General features: G+C 38.2%; 1 long non-coding RNA gene across 1 annotated transcript in view; it reads right to left on the bottom strand.

Moving 5' to 3' along the window:
* LOC144210901 (uncharacterized) overlaps positions 1 to 19,044 on the bottom strand; it is a 55,636-nt gene extending 36,592 nt beyond the window's left edge. The window contains exons 1-2 of the long non-coding RNA XR_013329482.1: positions 18,951 to 19,044; positions 13,595 to 13,701 (exon numbers count right to left, since the gene is read on the bottom strand). This is a non-coding gene — a long non-coding RNA (uncharacterized LOC144210901). The remainder of the gene's footprint in view (positions 1 to 13,594; positions 13,702 to 18,950) is intronic.
* Between the last annotated feature and the right edge of the window lie 561 nt (positions 19,045 to 19,605).

Raw genomic sequence — 19,605 nt, 5'->3', positions numbered from 1 at the left:
GAACAAATACATGCTAAGAAAGGCAATTATCTTTTTTTTTGTAAAAACAAAAACTTGTATGCTGTTTATTTGAATACTACTCTTTTTAAAAACAGAATAAATATACAGATATATTTGTCTTTAACTTGTTTGGACTCCTTTGTGCATTTGAATGTAGGGGAATATTTTTTGGCGTATTTTAGTGGTTCCAAACTGGTCGATTAACTTTTTAGAATTAAAATGATATATGTAGATCCCTATCATAAAAATGCATATATAGTGATATCAAAATTCAAAGAATTAGGCAATTTGCGCACAAAAAAGTCGATAAAAATTGAAAACTGTGAAAAAAAACAAGCCTAGAATTAAAATAAAATAAAATAAACCATTACAAAATGCCCATTCAAGCACAACACCACTATTGTATTGTAATTATTAGCAAAATGTGTTACACACATGCTACGCAAATAAAACTATGGGCTTTAATAAACACCTATCACATCTGCACTTCAGTAAATAAACGCCTTAACTCTCCCTGGGCACTTGTGCTGAAAGTCTTCAACCCAATGAAAATCCTGCCCAACATTTTGTAACATTCCCTCCTTACAACCATTGTAAAATGATTTTTTTCCTGCAAAAAAATACCCCCCAAAAAAGAATAAAAAAAACAGGCATTTCGCACACAGATTTTGTTGTGGCGCATCAGTGTGGTCCAGCAGCTGGGAGAAGAAAAAAAAAAAAAACCTTCCTCCTTGACCTTACTTGTCTGAAACCTGTTGCCGAGACCCCCTCATACGAGACAGTGGGGCATATGGCGTAACGTAAATATCACCCTCTTGTTTATCACCTGACTCTAATTAACTATGATGTCATGTTTTCTTAATCTTCTGTCAAGTTCTTAAAGCAAGTCTGTCTCATGCGGTCCCTGTCTGGGTCCTGCTATTTCTCTACTTGCCCCCCCGTCCAATCCCATGACTTTTTATACCTTAGTGACTCTCATCATTATTGAAAAATCTGACCGAACAAGGTTATTCTCTCTCACACACACACACACACACTGGTTTGTTCATGGCATCGATCACTTTTCAACTCTGCCATCTGTTGGTCTCTCTTTGTCTTCCCGTATTACGAGAGGGAAAAGACAAGAGGATCCAGATCGTGAGCTACGTATGATACATCAGAGGGGGCGCTTCAAATTTCCTTTTATCCCCACCGGGAAAGCGGTTCTTTGTTTACATGATTACTTGGGTGTTCCGTAAACGACATATCAAGTACAATTACTCTGAAATGTGTTCAAGACACTGAGCCACCCACACCCCTTTCCCACCCTCATAAAGTTCAAGGGCTGGCAGTCTAAAGCCAAGGTACATATGGATAGGTTATGTGGGTTATGTTTACACGAAAATGGGAAAATCAGTTGCAAAAAAAAATAATAATAATGACTTGAAAGTCTATAACATGAATGCCATGTTAATTATTGGCAATGTCACTTTAAAAAAGGGAATACACATGTTGTAATTTTCAGACTATAAGTCGCATCAGCCGAAAAAAATGCACTATGAAGAACTCCAGGGTCAAAGGTCACAGATTGAAGTCAATGCCTATAGTTGAACAAGATTTTTGTATTCTGTTCTACATAGATGCTCTATTTTGCTTCAGTAGTGTCATTAGAAGTATAGTATTCTATTAGAATATCCCTAACTTTGGATTCTAACCCTTAACTCATTAATTCCATTGACAATTATAGTGAATAAATAATTTTCATCTTGGAAAGCAGGTTTGGGTATAATTTATAACTACAAATTAAGTCTAGGTTTACTTAAAATACTTTAAACTCGATCTTTTTCACCTGATTCCACCAATTTAAAGCGTAAAAGTGGAAGGATTTGAAGTCTTGGGTGTCATCATATTTCTAGATGAACAATAAAAGGCTTCATAAGGTTCATTGAAAACTAAAAAATGCGTGAATGTTTATCTCACAATATGGGCAGTTTCAAAATATGAGAAATATTGTCCTCATCACAAAGTATTAAGCTGCAACATGGAAGTACTGTGCCAATATTTTCTTCCATTAAAAATGTAAAATAAAAGAAGGGGTTAGGATTAGTGGTTTGGAGGTTTATGTACTGAAAGAACCACAGTCCTGTGGGGATTTTGGCAGTCGAGGTGGGGGCAAGGGAAAGTGAGTATGGGGAGGGTCAATGTTAGCTCAGGGGGGGGGGGCAGCGGTATGGACCTGATGCCAAAGGAGGGGGAAGACTGGCTGATGGGGCGATTAAACAACTTGCCAGGATTTGAGGTGGAGAAGCAAAGGGGCATTCATTGGAAACAGACCAAGGGAGTTCCTGGAAGAACCAGGTCTTGAACCAGGTCTTGAATCAGGAGTTGTCTTACCCCAAGGGTAACCCCTCAAGTGAGCATCTTTTCGTCAAAGTTCCAAATTTTTCTCAATTTTAAGAGACTATCAAACTGTTTGCCCTTTTTTTTAAACAGGCAATTATATACTATGGCTGAGCGTCATGTTTGTGCTGGAGCTTTTTGCCGTCCTAGCGGCCAACATGGACAATCATTATTCTGGAGAGTAATTACGAACTGTGGAAATTTGATGCATGGCACGCCTGGCTCCATTTATCAAGAACACATAATAAAAAAAAGAGTTCTCTTGATTTTGGAATATAAAACGTTGGTAAGATTGGTTCATCTTGACTTGATGAACATTTTCGGCCTGATTTGAAGACGTTTGGGATTTGGCGAAAAGCCTTATTCGCTCCATCTTCACATTTCCCGAGAGCTTCAAGTTTCCTGCAACAGGTGGCTCAAACATTTGCCTTGGCCGCTGCTGAGGCGAGGTTCTGTTTATCGATTCGGGCATGAAGGAAAGGGGGGAAAAAAAGGTGAGGAGAGGTGGCAAAATGTGAAAGAAAACTATAAATCCAAAGCTTGGAGAGTTGGCATAATACGGCCACTTTTAGTTTGCTTTATACCAATTTTGAACAAATTATCCTCGTTTTAAATAAATGTTGAGCGCAATGCTCAAACGTCAAAGTTCAAGTCCCAATTTTCCAATTTGCTTTTTAACTTGGTGTTAACAGTGAATTATAGCCATAAATACTGTCAACTTTGGGATTTTCTTAAGTGTAAATCACAGAAAAGGGAAATAATATCAGCCCATTTTTCCACATGTATTCACCTTTCTATGGCACAAAGTTATCAACAAGGTAAACATACATTTTGTACCATTTTTCTCATTGGCTTTGATAAACCCAAGAAACATTTTCCAGAGCTTGAGCCAACATTTCTAAAAGAGTCTCCTCTCCTGTCCACTTTTTTTTCCATCCTTCATCTCTAATATCTGGCTCTTTTCTGGCCGGACCCCTCCTCCTCCTCCTCTTCCTCCTTTCCTCACCTCTTCTATACATGAAGTACCCCCCCTTGCACTCACCCCATTTCTTCCCAACCATCCTAGTCCCCTCCCCTGGGCACCCTGGAGAAATATGCCTGCCGTTCAAATGAAAATATATTTGTTGTTTTGCTTGGCCATCCAGCCTTCCACTCGGCCAACGTGATTGAGGCCGAGACCCTAGCCGGGTCCGCTGGAAGCAGAAAGCCTCTATTAGTCCTTGATCAGCAGGCTGCCTGACAGCAGGGCCAACATACGCCGCTTTAGGGCTTGACATGAGATTAAATAAAATACTAATTTATTGGCTGCCTGTCCGGAGGAACGGAGCTTTAACCGTTTCCTTTCACGGTGTAATCAAATATGCAGGGATGAATACCTGAAGGGATTCCATTAGGGGATGGATTGATCAGCTGTGTTGTCAGGGACATGCTGGAAAGACTGATGCAATACATTGTAGTACACGGTGTATACAGACTTTGTGGCATCTACACCTCTAGTATAATCCCAATAAAAAAATTATGCCTTTAAGTACTCCTGCAAATTAGATGAAGCATTTGTTTTACACTGTTTGTTGTTTGCTATTGTTGTTTTTTCTGAAAGTTTGTTAAAATAAAGTGGATACTGCCATTAACATGCATGAAAACAAAAAAACTATTAACGGAAAAACCTGCTATATTGTTCAACTATTATTAATATTATTCAAACAACCATGGAGATCAAACTATTAGCATTGAAGTCGAACGGGCTGACCGCTGAGCTAAAAGTCACAATTGTTAATAAGCACCCATGTGTAATACAATTCTGACTGTACTAGATTTGTTGCATATTTTCATGTACACATTATTTTAAACCACTGGAAGAAAACTAACATAATGAATACAGTTTATCTAAAAATATTTCAAAAATGAATAAAAAATGACTTTAATACAGCTAATCAAGATGATGGTGGAATTTACATCACTTTTACATTTTTGGCTGATCTAAAGAAAAACTGCTGTTTAGATATTTGAGGATATTCTACATCAATCCTCAACTTATGAATTATACTGTATATGGAAAATGTTATCTAACGCAGACTGGATAATGGAAACATTTTGCTGTGTAATTTACGTACAGTTTATACTGTACCATTTGAAACAACTCTTCTAGATATTCTGAGGTTAAAAGGGGGGAGGGTGACAACACCCCCAAAGCTGTTATGAACGCTTGGACCATCTGCTACAGATTTGTGTAGATTTTCACGTTGAAAAGTGTCAAACTGGGAATGTTACTCCCACCAGACTGTTTTCTTAATTGTGCATACCTCTAAAGCTGTTTTCAGGTTGATTTAAATATAGTTAAACATCTTTGTCGTGAGCCTACATGACCTCATCCATTAAATTAAATGTTAGCACACAACTTAATAAATTTGCCACATTGGGAATGCGACACCTGCAAAGAGCGACAATTACATCTGTTCTGCTAGTGACCATTTCAGGGTGTACCACAGCAGGGGGATAGGCTTCAGGGTACCGACCGGGAGGGATGGGAATAAAAAAAAAATGTCAATACTGCTCTTTGAAGTCATCTGTGCTCTTTGATTAACTTTATATGTAAGCTATATAAACGGAGGTGTTTTCTTTATGTACAATGTCATTAAGTGAGACACTAATAGAGTAGCTGACAACAATTATAGTAAACACTTGCAATAGTATTAAACTGGAATAAATAAAATATATACATACTAAATGCACACCCTAATTTCCCCTCTCTCTCTCTCTCGCATTCTGCTTGGTGAGAATCCAATATTTTTGCACTTATAAATGTTTGTCTCTTTAGAAAAGTGAACATTCTTCCGACACCACCATCACACTCTTAAACATGATGAATTTCTAAACTATCCCCCTTGAAGCCACAAGTTGTGCCAACCAGTTTAATTGGAACGATCTGGTACTACAAATCATAACCACACAATGGTGTCTTTCCCTGGAAAGCCACCAGAAAAACCTGGAAACAACAACTTTCTTTAATTTGTGCAAACTGTACAGCTCTGCAAGTTGTTCGATCCAATCCATTTCCCATCCAGGAATAAAATCAAATGACAGAAATAAAACGTGCCATTTCCCACAGTTTATGTGGGAAATCATGTGTATATAAACACGTCTTAGTAAAGGACAGTGATTGCAAGACAAAACTGCTAGGTGTGTTTGGAGAATTATCTCTCATAATGGCATTGACTGGTTAACTCCTACATACTTTGCAGTGTTACTCTTACTTATTCTGCCAGAGATGTGTCCAAACGCTGTCATCTTTCTGGCTCTCCCCTACTTATGCTTAACAAGCACAAGTCCAGATGTATTGCACCATCCAGGTTTCTCTTACCTTGGCTTTAAAACTATTCGAATTGATGAAAAATAGCTCTAAAGTGAAGACAGGGTGAAAATATGGGGCCCATTTTTCTGGTCTAAGGAAGTCGATTAAAACAATTACCTATCATTAGTGATTAATTTAATGTAATCTTTAATTATAGCTTGTCTGGAAATGCAATTTTAGCATCCATATTTTATTTTATTATGATTTCTACACGTAAAATAATAGATGAACTGGATATTTCCCAGACAAAATCAGTTGCAGAAAAAGGAAAGCTAGAGTTTTTTTCACACTTCTTTCATGTGACAACAATCCTTGGGGATTGTTTGAACACAAGCAAGTCTTACAATGTAGTAAGAGAGATGGATGAATCACGCTAACTTTTCACAGGTTTGTTTATGCTGGGTTTTCCCTATATTGGGACTTGGACAGCAGTCCAAGCAGGGGGAACTCCGTTTTTTAGCGCTCAAGGTTGATGCGTCGTTGAATACTTGACAAAGGATTTGACTATGAGTTGCCTTGGTGCTCATTTAATTGCCAGTATGACTGTGAAGCAACAGTCCTGAATACTCAAGGTCATGTATGATTTAAGATGTGTTGAAATATCAACTCATATGTATAACGAACATTTATAAATATACATTATGCAATCTGAATATAGTGAGGCAATCTAAATCACACTGCCTTGTCCTACAGAGATGGACAACCTAAGTCAAGAAAATGCAATAGGATTGCAACATGATGTCAAACCAAAATAATCTGCATGTGTAAAAATATACACTACCATGAATGTGCTTGTTCGTTGCTAAGAAATAACTGAATTCCAACTAAGGTGTAAAATATTTACAATGCTCTATATAGGAACCCTAAATAATAATGTGCAATTTTTAAGGCTAATAATGTGAAAAATAAACTAAAACTATATAAACAATGTATTTACGAATGCATTCTATTGCAGGAAAATGAACAAAACAGAGTTTGTATTGTATACTATTTGGGGGCATGGTTAACTTTCAATTCTAAACACAAACGACTTCAAAACTCATCTACAACCAACATGACAAGCATATTGTTAAATGAACACACGTGTAATGGCGTTTTACACAATACGAAGGAAGCAGACAAAACAATGTCCTTTTTTTCTAGAAGTACCTCCAAATAGATGCAAAAAACAAGTGAGAAGCATCTTCCAAGTCATCTGGCAGAAGTGAGCCAAAGATAAAGAGGGAAATTGGCACAGCCTGCTGCGCTCACAAACACACACGGGTGGACACACACGCACGTTTAGGCAAAAAAGGTCTAATGAGTAACAGCTGAAATAGAAGCTTGCGTGATAGGGACAACAATTCATGAAGATCCGATGCGGAACATCTTGACCGACTCAACCAATGCAAGGACGGGAAGTAAAGGCAAGAAGTACGGGTCAAGAAGAAGTACGGGTCAAGAAGAAGTACTTTGGGATAAAAAGCAAGGTTACAAATATCTATTAACCATCAAAATCGTGCATTAATTTAAGACGTCGTGGGATGTCTCTGTGTTTCGAAGAGACCTTGATGCGAGTGATATGACGACAGTTGTGGCACGGCATCATCCGATTCTGTCTTTTGTTATCGTTCCGACAACGCAATCCTTATTGCTGTAAAATTGCATTACACGCCTTAACGGCCTCAAATGGCTTGTTCAAAGCTTGGACTAAAGAAGATAGGAGTTGTAAGGTTACAACTGGATTCAGTTAGAATTTATTGACTTTGGTTTGTAGTAAAACATCAATCAGGACAATTATTCCACACTTGAGCCTCGACGGATTGCGCTGTTCGGTGGGAAAATAATTGTTGGATCGGGTTGTGCCTTTTGACAAGCATATTTTCATGCTAAATAATAACTCTCCAAATGTTTTAACCACTATTCGAAGAAAGTAAAACCTCACTAATTCCACTGTCATGGATTACAATCTAATTGTAGACTCCAAAGTGTTCAAATCCTGTGATAAACCCATCTGAGTAAAAGAGGAAGAGCACACTAAGCAGCTGTTTAAACGCATGTTGGTCCATGTCATCTCGAATAAATTTTGACACGATACATGCAGTCTGGAACAGCCTCTCTGGACACAATGTTGTTCTGAAGCGCCGTACTGCTCAGATGATCAGTGTCAACATTGCAACGTCTCTCATGCTGATCGAAACCAGACAAACAGAGCCAGAACGGCAAATCCTACGTGTGTGCAACTCCTGTTGCGGCATTGACTCAGAAAGTGACTCCCATGCCCATGAAAGTGGCTTCCATTAAAAGAAACTGTCAATGACATACTCAAACACAGAAACAGGGCAGTGGGTCAGTACTACAACCACAATAGTTCTCACCTAAGAACTCCTGTGATAACCAAACAAAGTCTGACACGTGACAGTAAGACAGAAGTCTAAGGTCTTGGATTTTGGGCAGAGAAGGGAAAGGAAAAGACTTAACAAACGGAAAAACAAAAATAAGTCCGTCAAGGATGCAAAGTCTTTCTGCGGTCTGGATAACAGGTGAAGAAAGTGACACACTCCGGGAAACTTGTTAATCACCTTGGCGCCAATAAAGAGGAAAAAGTGACAGCAGCTGCTCTTAACACGCATACCCGACAACCACATTGAACATCCAAACTGTTCTACGAAAAGATAACAACAACAAAAAACACTACAAGATGCTTCACAGCCAAGAGAACGACTATAAAATGAGGAGTACTCTGTAAAATAAATGAATACAACTATTGTAAAATCCTCAGTGCTTCTGGAACAGTGCTCATTTCTTGATGGCGTAAACTGCAATGAGATCCAATACATGGTAATAAATTATAAGCTCATTTGTGATACGAACATTTTAATGTGCGTAGTGGAATTTTTGCCAGATTATGACACAATGAGACTATTTGATATTGTTGGAAAGACAAATATTGTTCAAAGCAGAAACCATTTGACAAATTGCATTTCCTCATTATTGCCCAGTGTTGACAAATTTACTCAACTACAGATGCTAGTGTGGTCTATTTGCAGCACTGTTAATATTTAAAAAACACAGGGATCAAATGTAAGGGGGGAAAAAATCTATCGTCCTACTGGCACAACTATGAATAAGCACAAACAACATGTTTCAAAAGATTAGTACAAACTCCCAAGTCATTCATGCAGCAAAATTCCACACTAATTCATCAGTGAAGATTTTGTTTTGGTTAACACCATAACTGAAATGGGCTTAGTGGTTAACTCAGTAGTACATCTGTGCAGTATCACGTTGGAATTATACATGACGTATATGACAGATTTAGTGGGAGGGATTTCTCCAACCATAAGTTGGGCAAAAATTCCATTTTGATGCCTGAGTAGATGCTTTTCTATTAGTTATGAGTAAACTAGATACTTGGTGTAACCGGTTACTAATTAGAACACGTGTTTATCGTAAGAAAGGCCCAGATTTGAAATACCACAACAAAGAAGAAGACTTCCCTAGGAGAAGAAAGTCACAGTGTGTTCTATTATATAGGATAAGAACAATGACTTGAACTTGACATTTGTTGTTTGGGAAAACAATGTGTCCTTACAGATAAAGCTGCACATTTTATCATGGCAAAGATTAATGTAGCAAAGAGAAAGTGAGTTCTAGTCATGGCACCTCACCACAAATGTTCACACTGGCAAAAGAAAAAGTGTCCATCTAGCCGCAATGTCCATCCAAAAAATGAGCTGCAATAACAGAATTCCTCCAACCAAGAATGATCCAAACCACAGAAGAGTGCAAGGTGTAACCACCAGAAATACCACACGGGGTGAAGAAGAAAAAAAATCATTTTTGGATGAAAAGAAGCCTATGCATTTCTATGCAAAGTTACAATATCTAAAAGCTACTCTATAAATATCAGCTCTATTCTTCCAAAGCCAATACTAATACACTTTTGGGAGTGTTGGGCCAATGTTATTCCATCTGCATTTCCAGCTCGCGTATCATTACATGTCGAGTAAGCAGAAATAATTGCCCTTAAAAGCCAAACCACACGCTCAAAAAGGAATGTCATTTATGTTTGGGTTCCTGGAAGAAGAACCTCGAAACAGGTGCTGAAAGCAAGTTGGAAACATACTATATTATAGGTATTGGACACAAAGGGTTTACTTAGTACATCTATGTTGTGAACTGACCACATTCAACCCAGAAGAGTCAAATGTAAAATGATTTTAATGCCAATTTATGCTGGTCGGCCATTTCTGTGAAGGTTTGCTGGTATTTCAGCTTTTCTCCATTTGTAAATAATGCAGCTTTTTTTGGTTGACTTGATTTTTTCGGTCAGCCTATTGAATTGGGAAGTACCTGCACATGTGAGTAGACGAGCTGGTAATTTTAGACACTGGGGGAACAAATTGGTCCGTCTCACTAACTCAAGTCAATCAAGTCTTTGACGAGATGGAAGAAACTGTAAACAGACAATCACAGAACGACAAATTGCGGAAGAAAAAAAACGGCCAGTGTCTCGCCATCCTCCCGCATGGTGGTCCTTCTTATCATTGTTTCATTGGTCAGGAGGGATGACAAAGGAGAGTAGAGTTTATTGGATTATTATAACAGAAATTCAGCAGAGTGGCATGGTTAAAAATGGGGAGTCTTGCTTGAGAAAATTGCCTTTTGAAATTATTATTTTGGGATAATACAAGAACTAGCCTGAAAAACTGGTTGGACTGGCAAAGTCTGGATGAACAGAAATGTCTAAATTTGTTTTATAAAATGTACGGATACAGTTAAGAGCTAAAACATATGAATATGTAAAATCACAAAAGCTCGTCAACGAGTCACATAAAGAACTGCAGTAAAACTCTAAGCAAAAGCATCAACAAACTTTGTGGGTGGGCATCGACTACTCACAAATTTTTGCTATTAATTGTCAGGCCTATGATCAACATGAGCTCACAGTATTAAATACTTCGTTTTTCCTCTCTTTAATGCTGGCTGAACTCAACTAAAAGGAGACTATGTGGTGTCGTGCCACTCCAGAATTTCATTTGTACTGGAAATTCAGGTCAAATTGCAAACTTTCCCCTCCGAAATGGACTATCGTATGACTCGTTCTAGATGCGTGTTGACCGAAATGATTGTTGTTTGGACGTCTACATGAAAACGGAGTAAAGAAACGGGGCAGGTGGCCTCCTTCATCTGGAGCACAGCTGTATGAAGAAGGATGACTCACAAGCTCCTTCCTACCTTGACCATAACACACGCGCACAGGCACACCTTCAAACACATATTTGTCACCACCAAAATGCACACAAACCTGAGACATCTCCAATCAGGAATCACAGACCTCCCTGTTACTCCTTTGATGTCATCTTTAATGACCAAATGAATTCACAAATATAAAAAAGTTATTATCCAGCACAATTATACAACTTTAACAGCTCTAAAAATCCCCCCAAATGAGTCTTTTTTTAATGATAACTCCTAAATCTTGCATCTATTCTACATTCTAGGTACTCGTAATGTTTAACAACAACGATAAACAGGAGATCACTTGAGGGAATGCAATTTCTGAGTCACCCTAAAGTTGATTAAACCATCAACAAGTAAATAAAACATTATAAAATCCAACTTGTTAAATTATCAGCTGCCATTGACGGCACTAGAATTTGTTCTATTCGCTTATTTCAATATAAATCTACGAGAAATGAGTAAAATTAATATCTGGGGTTATGGCTTACTTTCCGTGGTATTTTTAGGGAACTGAAGACCCCCCACCCCATGCTTTCTGATACATTTTGATTCCTGGAACACTTAAGATGACGTGTGCACACTCACGCACTTTAATGGTCAGAGATACTTTGTTGACAACAAGTTGGGTAATATTTCAAACACTATGTGGAATTCAGCCAGAAAGTGAGAAAATCCTCAACACTGGTTAATTTTTTTTCTTTAAAGTGATCAGATTTCACTCAGACAGCAATAAAAAGACCGTAAAATATGGTCAAAGACACTAATCTATCATTGACGTCAATCTGTCTGACTCCCATTTACGTTAACAGTGCCATTGATGATGATACACATCCAATCACAAAAATACTTATATATCACATTTGACTAATACTACATGCACTTTAAGGAAGTTATAAGCTTTTCCCCAACAGTCCCCCTGATTGTCAAATAAATATGGTTTCAGGTCGCTCCTAAAGGATGATAAGGACATGTAAAATAAACCCACAGGCCTATTTCAAAATATTTATCTTTGACTCCGTATGGATTGTTTATCTGTGCAACTGTGCGTGTAAACATTTGTACATTTACGTGTAATATTTGCCAAGTTTGCGCATACTCTACAGAACCGTCAAGGCTTCCGTGACTAATCTTTTCCTCGATTGCGCATTTTGTTCCATTTGAACCCGGTTGATCAGCAAATGAGCTCAAATGGAGGATGTAAACACTCACAAATGGAAAAGTGAAGACTAAGTGTATAGTTTGTAGTATTATACAAGGTGATCGATCTATTCAAATGACGCAACTTGGCAATATTTTGTTCGGATTTGTTTCTAAAGTCATCCATCAAAATGTCATTGTTTGCAGAGTTTTCTCAAATCCATCCCATTAATATAAAAAACAGTCGAGGATCACTACTTGGAGAAGTACTCTAAATTAACTTGTGCAGTCATGTACATTAAGCCTTCAACTTTCACCGATATCAATGATGGTCAGACAACATTTTTCAAACTTTACCAGTTGAAAAATGACAATTACAGACATAAAAAAATAATAATAAATGTACAAAACCTAGCCAATGTCATCTATAGCCTTAACTTAGCCTCATTTATGTGGTATTTTGGCCAATACATCATTGGCTCGCATTACAGACATTGAATTTCACTATAAAATATGCATCTTAAAAAAAAAAATCACTTATGTACCAGTCATTGGTTAAATTCTTAATATCCTTGTCGGTTCTACAAACCATATTTCTCCTTAGTTTTTTTTCCTCGACTCTACTCTCATATGACATAAACATAGCGCTAACATTGTTTAATGTTGCACCAAAAATAAAGGTATCCTCCCTACAGGAGTCCTCTTTCTATCTGCAGTTGAGTCAATATTTAGCCAATATTTGTGGTAAGGTGCTATTTTAGACCAGATTATTCTGCAAGATGTTCCTTTTTAAGGCCTTTTTTAAGAATTACTTGTCAAGAAGTCCGCATTCTTCCATTCATTTGTTTTCTATACACATTTAAGTTCTCACAATGCATTTCCTGGTGTCTTCCACCATCCTCATCCTCATCATTTATTTTAATGATGCATGTTCTGCAATGTCATGCACAGCAAGCATCATTTCAAGACACGTTGTCCACACTATTCGCGCGGCTGATCTTGAGTGGTACAGAGTTACTTTTGGTAGGGTGCGACTGTGTTAACAAAAGGGTGAATCATCTCACCGTTGGCTTGAACGCCTCCCCACCGAGCTCTCTTGTAAATATTTGAGAGCGACTGTTGACATGAAGATAACACGGACTAATGCACTTACGAGACAGGAAAGCTAGTGGTGGTTCTATGGCAGGGGGTCTCAAAATGGGCTCACATTCTCAAAGGCTCCTTGAACTTTACTTTTTAAGAGTTGGCTAAATTGCGATTTTAAAAAATTGTCTACAGGAATTATGTTTTTTTTCATACACCCCTAATTTGAATCTATATCATACTTAAAATAGCAACAAAAAAAGAAAATATGACTACTTGAACTTAAGTTTAGGGTTGAAAGAAGTCAACAGATAAGCTTGATCAAACCCGTCCACAATTTAAGGTGAATTGCTGACTGCAATAACCATATACATACTTTACAATAAAAAATAAGTGTTTTTAAAAGACTTAACTAACCTCATATCCTTCATTCCTTCTGCCGTTATGATTTCCTCTTGTCATCTGTCAATGTCAAATCTCTGCAGCACTGTGTTGTGTCCCACAATTCAATCTGGATCATGTATCTGTGGTAAATAATCATTTTATTAGACCTAGAATTAACATACAGAAACTTCTGCACAACATGATTTGAAATTGGTAACAACTAACATACTAACAACAAATGTGATACTACATGCATCAGTACTTTTTAACATTTTTAACTTGTAGTGATTAGTGAGTTCTACACAGTCCCAATAACAAGTACAATAATCTATTTAGTGAAAGCAATAAATCATTTTAGGCAAAAATTCATTTTCCTGGCAAATTCAAAGACAATTCCAAGTTATTGTGTAAAAAGTGCATTTGAAACTGTTCTGTTTCACATCATAGCTTATGGAAATAAACCCAAGTTGAAAATGTGCACCATCACTACCCGCCATTCGACAATAACCTCTGATTTCCCACCCTGAGCAGCTGAGGAACATCTCACACTGACGTCGCAAACGGAGTAGCTGTCATAAATCCTTACATTCCCAACGCGCAAGGCAGGCAGGCCGCACTGTATTATGAATAATTGCTATTCTGGAGTGTTCTCTTGGCAGACACCCCTCTTGCTACATACACTGTGTGGGCTCTCTGCAAAAACACATCATTTTCACCAAAAGCTCTCTAAATGAGCTTTTATTGCCATTCCGATGGCTGACTCATCACAAGGCTACACTAATGAGGGATTCCCTTAACGCCCTCTTTTCCCCCTCTAGTGCCTAACTTTAAGAGTGTAGTTAAGAAACTCCAAAACTTCACATTAAAAGTGTGTTTTTTGGACCGCTTTGGTCTAGTTTAGTTTAGTCTTCTTGCCAATTGCAATATCAATTATGGAAGTTGACTGACAAATCACATTGAAAGTTTCACCCATGAATTCATTCATTTTCTAAACTGCTTAACTTCATAAGGTTCGCGAAGGGTACTAGAGCCTACCCCAACTAACTACATGACACCCTGAACCCGGGCTGCATTAACGTCAACTTGATTTCACGTGGGCCAGACCATTGAATTGAAAAAATGAAAATAAAATGACTTGACATGACTTTACAGCGAAATTCCATCGGTAAGTCATCCGCTTTGGTGGCACGATATCTATTGTCCGTCCCTTACGCATGGACTTGAAACGCAGCCGTAACCACAACAAGCGCTTGTTTGCCCCACGGCCACACCTGACTGATAAGCGTGGACGGAGTATGAGGGCATTTCGGCACTTTCAAGCTTCCACCTGTGCCGCCATCAACATCAACTATGTCATCTTGAGCAGCAACCCACATTGTGGTGCTCTTATGATAGCCATCAAAAATGTGGATTTTAAAAAAAGAAAAATTCCATTAATCAAGAATTTGCTATCATTTCAACTGGGTCAGACATTTGTTTGATATTACCAATCATTTTAATTGATTCTTGGAAAATTTAAGGGCCTGCATGGAAGGAACTTGCAAAACATATAGTGTATATGTATTGATATGTATTGATGTGCAGTAGCATTATATCATTTATATATAATGATATTTGAGTTCATTCAGGTTTTTAATTACCTATTCATATTTCTTTGGTGCAGTAAAAAGAGTATACATTTTAATGTATACTCCAGGAGGTTATTGTGTAGTTTTGTGAGAAAATTAAGAGTATAGCACCAAATATATTAGGACAGAATAGTATGATTAAATAGTAACAGTTCATTGTACAAAGTCAACAAACAAATACTTAATATTTCAACTGTGTGTGACCTTCAGCTTTACATTCTATTTTATGATTTATCCTCATCAGACAACACAGTCCTTTCCTTCTAAAAAAAATACATCTGGGAGAGTCGGCTGGAATTAATTAACGGCATGTCGATACATTATAATAGATACAATTAATTTAATAAAGAAGTAAATCAAGTCATGTTCAGATTAAGGTCCCACGACATAGTATAAAAATAGCATGGTCGTAAAACATATTATACCATAATATCAAATTATAAAAGCCTGCTTCCGAGCATATGGCTTTGATTGGACAATGACTAGATATAAAGTGGATATCTGTAGCTTGCCTGTATCCATGAGTGGAAAAACAAACATGAGCATCCCAACATGTCCCACCAGACATGAATATACCAGCATACAGCTGCGGCATGTTCAAAGACTATTAGGGTAAGCAGACTTGCCGATTTTTTTTGTTCACAGCAAAACAACCTAATAGACATCACCATGTACCTGCCCACCCACACACACACACACACACATATACACACACATTCCTTCTATGATATAGTGCTGGCTAAATGGATGGCTCAGGTGTTTCTGCCTTTGTACTTTGACAAACCCCAAGCAAGAGACAGAAAGTGAGCGAGACAGATGGACAATAGAGCTGGAAGAGATACGATGTTTTCCTTTCTTCTTCCTGGCCTCTGAAACTTCATCTCTCTTTCATTGCCTCTTTCATTGTCACTCGGCTCTTTTGTGCGCCGCTGATGAGGCCTCCTCGACACCAAAGAGGTCATCCGGCTGATATCCGACTCCCATTGACGGCCCAGTAACATCCTTTCCGTAACGTCCTTTCATTTCCCGACACAAGGCTCTTAGCGTTGTCTTTTTTTTTTTTTTTGCACTTAAGACTACATTTTTTTTGGCCATTGTTTAATAGAACCCAGAAGAGTTTATTGCATCACAGAACGGACTGTTCTTCATGGTGCGGGGCAGCAGTTGTGGCGGAGGATTGTGTGGTCATGGGATTCGGTCGGGGCCTAGACTGGTTTAGCCAACCAACCCTGAGGTGGTGGTACACACAATGGTGTCTCTGGGGGACTTTAATTGGGCCCCACACATGGACTGGGGGGTTAGATGATCTCAAGTTTATTATATGGCTGGGGTAGAGGAAGTGGACATCATTATGTTCAAGGTTTTCTCCACTTTTTTTGTGGTTTAGTATCAAAGAGTCTTTCCAATATTCTCATAAAATAGGGTGAGCTGTCCTGGAATGAACTACTGCAAAAGTTACAACTCTCAATCAATTCACAACTGAGTCTATAGAAGAACTTGTAAGAAAACTGCACTATTTGAGAATATGGAGGGAAATACTTTTAAGTAATAGTTGGACACAAATGCTTAAACTTTTGGGATTCTACAGAACCATTTTGTTACTACAGACCCTTATACGGACCTTTGTGACTTAAGTTTCAACTGTCCCTATAAACGTTTGGATTCCATGACTTATTCAGTGGCTTCTACAGACATTTAACAATTAAAAATAAAGAAACTTAAACAGAAGCCTTCATTCCCTCATTCTGTCCCTTTCCTTTCAGCAATTGGACATTTTTACAAGTTTCACTATGCTCTGATTCAGTTCTATTTTGTTAAACAATACATTCACATCGCATGGGCACAGTTTAAATACATTACTAAAGAAATATGCGAACATTAATAGATATACAACTGTCACACTCATCAAACATCTTTACTCTGAGAACCTTTTGTTACTCGAACAGTGTTTTTCTCCTCTCCATTCTGACCAAAGGAAAATAACATACTCTTGCTAAGTGGTCCTGGAAGATGTTTCAATAAACATGTTTCCCTAAAACTGTGCAATGCCTCTGTTTTAGAGACACATTACGCACTAAAAGGCCCATAGCGACACATCTCAGTCCTCTGCCTCTTAGCCCTACATTAAGCAGCTTTGCTTCCTTCATTCATCTCTTTTCCTTCTATCCCCATCTCTCAACAATTTACATCCAGAGGTTGAGGAGCAGCTGGACAATAAAAGCATCTTAAAAGACTCCCTCCCGCCATGTTTACATTAGCCGGCCCTAAACGGCGATAAAATTGAACAGTAAAAAGGTCATCTGTGTTGCTCGCCGGCTAGGCTGCGTCGACATTTATCTCATTCATCGCTGTTATTGAGCAAATGTCGTTTCGGAGAGTGGATTGAGTTTGGCACGGCGGGTTCTTGTTTCAAGCACTTTATCACTATCTCTACCTGAAAATGCAGCCAACGCATTTAATGAAGAAATGTAGCAACACAAATGTTTTCCTAAGACTGAATTTTCCAAAAAGAATCGTAGATGGCCAACAAAATAAACAAATTTAATCCTATCAGCCCCAGATGGGGGAGGAGGCTTTTATTGGCTGGAAACCCTTCACTTTTACAAACACATCTTTGAGATGACTTTGTGATAAAGGAATCGTAACCAAATTCGGGAATTGTGTAAACTAAACAGAAATTACCATTATTTTCTTGCATAAGTCGTACCCTTAAAATTGCCTTAAAATCATTTAATTTTACAATTCCATTGCATTCCAATGGTCCACTGCATTAAGTCACTGAGCATTTCATCTGTTTATCTTTTCTCTATTTTGAAATAAATAACCATATCAGATGCATTGTCTTGCATTATGGCGTTTTGTATTCATCACCTTGCAGTTTTGTGCATGTCAAGCCTAATTTATGCGCATATAAGCCATACTCTTGATTCAGTCATCATTCTTTTGTGTAACAACTATGGCTTATATGCAAGAAAATACAATAAATAAGAATTCCCATTGACATAAAGTCCCTAAAAGCATATCCACTACTCTTACTACCACGAAAGAAGGAACCAAGATGTCTCCACCTTGGGCCTGGCGTGACAAAATGATCACGATGCACCTTCCGTTGGTTAGACAAGTTTAAAGCATAGTTGCACATGTTTACTACACTCTTCCCTGCGGGATGTGTGCTTGTCACATGGCCTTGCTGCAAGTAATTAAAGTAGCAGAAACAGCTTATAGCTCATGTTTACAGTGACCATTTGTTAGAAGACATGTGGAGCAGATGTCCCCTCCACTCTTCTCCGATTAAAAAAGACAAAACAAAAAAAAAAAACACAGACTGTGGAGAGGTTACATCCTTGATCTTGATTATGACAGCCAGAAAAACAAAAACATGACTAATCTAATTGATCTTAGGAGGAGGTGAAGGCATTACCCGTCAACAAATCCCACCGAAAAACCAAGATTTGATCTGCGCACTTTTCAACAAGGATTACTTCATGTACACAAAGCCATGCTGTGTATAGATAGAGTAAGGGTGTTAAACACAGTTTGGTTCGCGGGCTACATTAAAGCCAACTTAATCTAATGTGGGTTTGTTTTTTTTGGCCCAAAAGGTTAACTTACTTGCTGCCATTAATGAACCTGTATTCACCAAATGTAGTAGTCATGAAGTAAAATGTGTCATGGATGCCTTTAACACAGTGTGACATTTCAAAGACTTGCTGGGACCAAACATGGAAGCATGAGAATGGTAGGGAGGTTTTCTTACTCACTCAAACTGGCTCTGTTTTCGTTCCTTTTCCAAGGTCGAGGTCAAGGAGGTCCTCAGTGTAACCTGTTTTCAGGAGCTCGCCATGACAACTGCAAAGGATACCTGCAGAAAAGTGACAATATACATTTTAATGGAGAAAACTATGATGTAGTATGGATTCTGAATCTTTTTTTAACCTTCCCAGTATGTATTTACATGCATTGCTATTTAGTTCATTTGCACCTGTTTGTATAGTACGCATGGAAGAAGAAAAACTGCGACCAATCTTTTTGTCACTGAGAAGCAAATTTCACCCTGGAATGTTTTGGTAAGTCTTGATATAGCTTTGTAATTGGAAGGCAGCCCAGGTTGGGCTGAGCTCTGGGGTCCTGGGTTCAAATCCAGGTTGGTCCACCTGAGTGGAGTTTCCATGTTATCCCCAACCCAAATGAGGATAAAGCAGTACAGAAAATGAATGAATGCTACATTTGGGGTTGGAGTGGTGGGTTATTTAGGGTTAACAGTCCAGAAGCAAAATCCAAGAAGTTTGGGACAGGTGGAGGGGAAGTGGCAGGTGTGTTTTGTGTGTATAAAGATGCGTCTGGAAGTAAAGATCAAATGCAAAAGCACAAATAATTTGCATCCCCATCAAAGTGCACGCAAAGCTGCAGGCCCAA

This window comes from Stigmatopora nigra, chromosome 17 (assembly GCF_051989575.1).
Source record: "Stigmatopora nigra isolate UIUO_SnigA chromosome 17, RoL_Snig_1.1, whole genome shotgun sequence".
Taxonomy (NCBI): Eukaryota; Metazoa; Chordata; class Actinopteri; order Syngnathiformes; family Syngnathidae; genus Stigmatopora; species Stigmatopora nigra.
This window is presented reverse-complemented; position numbering and strand designations above follow the sequence as displayed.